Source organism: Hippopotamus amphibius, chromosome 16 (genome assembly GCF_030028045.1).
Source record: "Hippopotamus amphibius kiboko isolate mHipAmp2 chromosome 16, mHipAmp2.hap2, whole genome shotgun sequence".
NCBI classification, from domain to species: Eukaryota; Metazoa; Chordata; class Mammalia; order Artiodactyla; family Hippopotamidae; genus Hippopotamus; species Hippopotamus amphibius.
Window position 1 is genome coordinate 63,786,115 of NC_080201.1, and position 4,478 is coordinate 63,790,592.

A 4,478-nucleotide genomic window follows, 5' to 3' on the forward strand; every position below is an offset into this window, starting at 1 on the left:
TCACCCAGCGTCTCCCTCACGGGATCTTCCCTGGGTCTTGCCAGGTGCAGAGGAAGTGACTTTTGAAGCCTGTAAGTAAAATGCCCGGGCAAAGTGGTTTAAGCGGCTCGAGGCCTCCCTGCACCCGATTTGGGGCTCAGGTCTGGGAATGTGCCTGGTCTTTGGAGGTGTTTGCTTTGGGCTGGGCTTAGAGAAATCCTAGTTCCAGTCTTCAGTAAGAGGCCCTCACACTCCAGGAAAAGATTGTACTCAACTTTAGTGGGGTCCACAGTCGCAGATATGTTGAGCACACTGCTGGGTCTGGGATGTGCTGGGTGATCTTTTGGACACAGGTGGAAAGACCAAACATAAGCCGTGTGTGTGTGTGTGTGTCCGTGTGTGTGGTGTTTGTAGCATTGAGGCGGATATCTATCAGACCAGCGTCTGGGCCCCTGTACTCTATAGTATTCATTTCCTATTGCTGCTGTTAACAAATTACCAAAAACTTGGTGGCTCAAAGCAACAGGGATTTAGGGGCTTCCCTGGTGGTGCAGTGGTTAAGAATCCTTCTGCCAATGCAGGGGACACAGTTTCAAGCCCTGGTCCGGGAAGATCCCACATGCTGTGGAGCAACTAAGCCCATGCACCACAGCTACTGAGCCTGTGCTCTGGAGCCTGCAAGCCACAACTATTGAGCCCACATGCTGCAGCTACTGAAGCCTGCGTGGCTAGAGCCCGTGTTCCACAACATGAGAAGTCCATGCACCACAAAAAAGAGTAGTCCCTGCTTGCCATAACTGAAGAAAGCCCGCATGCAGCAACGAAGACCCAACTCAGCCAATAAATAAATAAATAAATTCATTAAAAAAAAAACCCAAAACCCACAGATTTATTAGCTTACAGCTCAGGAGCCCGAAATGGGTCTCACTGAGTTAAAATACCTAAAATCAAGGTGCCGGCAGGGTTGTGCTTCTTCTGGAGGCTCCAGGGAAGAATCTGTCTCCTGGCCTTTCCCAGCTTCTAGAGGCAGCCCCGATCCTTGGATTGTAGCTGTTTCATTTTGGCTTCTGTTTCTTTCCTTATCCCATCTCCTCCTCTTAACTCTGATCCTCCTGCCTCCCCCTCATAAGAACTCTTGTGATTACATTTAGGGCCCACCCAAATAACCAAGGTAATCTCCCCAGTCTAAGATTTTCAACTCCATCACATCTACGAAGACGCTTTTGCTGTGTAAGGTGACATATTAACAGGTTCTGGGAATAAGGTTGTGGATATCTTTGGGGGTCTATTATTCAGCCTACTATACCTACATGCACGTATGTACAAGTTCATCTGTCTATAATTCTGTTTACATATATTATTATACACAATGCCATATAATATATATGTATGTGTAACATGTAATTGTATATAACATTTCATATGTGAACATATGTGTGATATAATGGTAGCCTAGATGAAAACTCCCCAAGTACCCTCTAAAAGCCATACAACGACCTATAAGAAGGGTGATCACATAATTTTCCACTTTCTTTAGCAAGACACTTGACACCTGAGAGTGAAAACAGACCCTATTAATAATTACAGAATAAAAGACATAAACCAGGACATATGGTTATCCTTTTTTTTTTTTTTGCCCATGCCATGCGGTTTGCAGGATCTTAGTTCCCTAACCAGGGCCCCAGCAGTGAAAGCGCTGAGTCCTAACCACTGGACCACCAAGTCTCTAGTCATCCTGCTTCTAAGGCCCAATTTGATCTGCTTCCCCACCTCATTTCCTCTCACTGCCCCCTCCACTGTTCCCCTCCAGCCACACTGGCCCCTTCAATCTTCCCATAACACACCAGGCACACTCCTGCCACAGGGCCTTTGCACTGCTGTTTCCTCTGCCTGGAAGGCTCCTGGCACTTTATTTACATGGCTCTGACCCTCATTTTCCTTCAGTGTCCCTTCACTGAGGAGGCCTTTCTTGGCACTGTAGTGAAAATCATGTAGAGGGACTTCCCTGGTGGTCCAGTGGGTAAGACTCTGTGCTCCCAATGCAGGGGGCTCAGTTTCCATCCCTGGTCGGGCAACTAGATCCCGCATTCATACCACACAGCTAAGAGTCCTCATGCTGCAACTAAAAGATCCTGCATGCCACAACAAAGATCTCGTGTGCTGCAACTAAGAGCCAGCACAGCCAAAATAAATAATTTTTTTAAATCATATAGAAAATCATTCAATAAATACTTTCTGCCCCCCCCCTTTATTTTCCTCTTTATCACTGATCACAGATCTGTAATATACCATATATTTTGTGGTTTTTTTGTTTTGTTTCCTTTGTTTTGTTTTTTGGCCCTGTAGCTTGTGGGATGTTAGCTCCCCAACCAGGGATCAAACTCGTGCCTCCTGCAGTGGAAGCGTGGACTCTTAACCCCTGGACCACCAGGGAAGTCCCAACATACCATGTATTTCGATTGTTTTCCTTGTTTGTCACCAGCCTCATCCACTGCAGTGAGAGCATCATAGGACAGGGACCTTTGTTGATTTGGTTCCCTGCTGTCCCCTCAACACTGGGAACAGTGTCTGGCTCAGATGTGGCACTGAGTATAGATTCATGGAACAAAAGTGGTTGACTAGGAGACTGAAGGTTCATGGGTACATTCTATAGGTGACTTGGGGATTAAATGGGTGCCTAACACCTTTGGGTATCTGATCTAGGGGAACCCCAGTTCATGAGGAAATCTAGCTGTGCGCAGGTCCATGGATGAGCTATAGTGGGGACATACAATTATATAGGAGTCCACGTGAAGATCTAAGGGATCCAATAGTGGGCACAGAGAATAGACAGGGGCCTAAAAAAATACACAGGGACCTCAAGGGGGTCTGGAAGTTCCTCTGTAGGCGGATCGTGGATCCTAAATGGAGGTGTGGATCTAAGATGACCTAAAAACAGGCACCCTAGGCTGTGGGTGGATATGGGGCTCTGACACTAGTGGGGAAAGGAGACCTGGGTGGGCAACTTGGGGGTCTGGGGTAACAGAGATGAGCCTTGGGTCAGCAATTCCTCAAGTTCTTTCCCTCTCTCTGCTTCTGTCTCCTTTCTTCTCCCTCCCTCCAATCTGTCCCATCTCCCCCCAGCATCTAGCCCTTCACCTGTGTGTACCCCCCATCTTTTGCGGTTCCCACCTCCATCCCTTTTTGTTGCGCTCCCTTTCTACATCTCTCTGTCTCTCTCCAGCTCTCCCTCTACATGTCTCTCTGTTTTGTTCCTCCCCACTTGTCCCTTTCCACCTCTCTCTCCCACTTTTCTCCTGCTCTCTGGCCCTCCATCCTTCCCCTACCATCTTGCCCCTATGCCTCACCTTTACATCTTGCCCCTCTCTGTCCCCAACCTTCTATTTTTGTCCATTTTTCTCCCCTATCTCTCTCTCAATCTGCAGCTGTCTCTCTCAGCTTTCCCCTCCATTACTCTAGGTCTCTCCGCATCTCTGGCTCTGTTTTCTCTGTTCATCTCTCTTCCCATCTGTCTCTCCATATCTCTCTACTTCTGTCCCCCCCCCCCCCACTGTCTCTCCAATTCTCTTTCCCTTCATCTCGGTCTCTATTTCTATCTCTGGTTTTCTCCATCTCTCTGTCTCTCCCCATCACCTTCTCTCCTTTTCTCCATGTCTCTGTCTGTCAGACCTGTCTCTCTGACCCCTGTCTCTGACCTCCCTGCTCTCCTTCGATCTCTTCTGTCTCTGCCTGTCTCTGGCCACCTGTGTGTTCCCCCATCTCCCTCTCTTGCTCCAGCCCTATTTCTGGTGGTCTCTACCTCCCTTGCCATCTGTCTATTTCCCCGACTTCTGTCAGACTTCATCTCCCTTTGTGTAGCTCCAGCTCCTGTTTGCTCCGCATCTCCCTCCATCGTCTCTCCTGCATCCCTCCGTCCCTCCCAGCATCCCTCCATCCCTCCCAGCATCCTCCCACCTCCTCTCCATCCCTCCAGCTCCCAGGCCCGCCCCCTGCCCCCGCTACCCCTCCCCCCTCCGAAAGGGTTAACTTTGGGGAAGGGCCCGGAGTCCCCGGATGGTGATGTCAGCGTGCCGGAGAGAAAGGACGAGGTGGCGGGGGGAGGCGGAGAGGAGGAGGAGGCGGAGGAGAGAGGGCGCGTGGGGGGGCGGGGGGGACCTCGGCCTGCAGCATCCGCCGGCCCGCACCTCAGACCCCCCCCGGCGGGGGGAGGCGCAGGAAGGGGGGGGCCGGCCAGGGACGGGCTGGGGAGGGGGGGCCGCGCAGCCCCCCCGGGCCATGCTGACTCCCGGGGCCTGACCCCCCCGGGCCAGCCCCCCCTCCCCCAGCTCCGCGGCCCGCCGACTGGGGGGGCCCAGCCCAGCCCCCTGGGGACCCCCGGAGAGGTGGGGGGCAGCCGGGGGGGCCGGGACGGAGCGGTCGCCGGCCCCCACCGGAGGGACGGGGCGACCGGCCGCAGGGGGGGTGGCCGGGGGGCCGGTCGGGCCGGGACCAAGGGCATC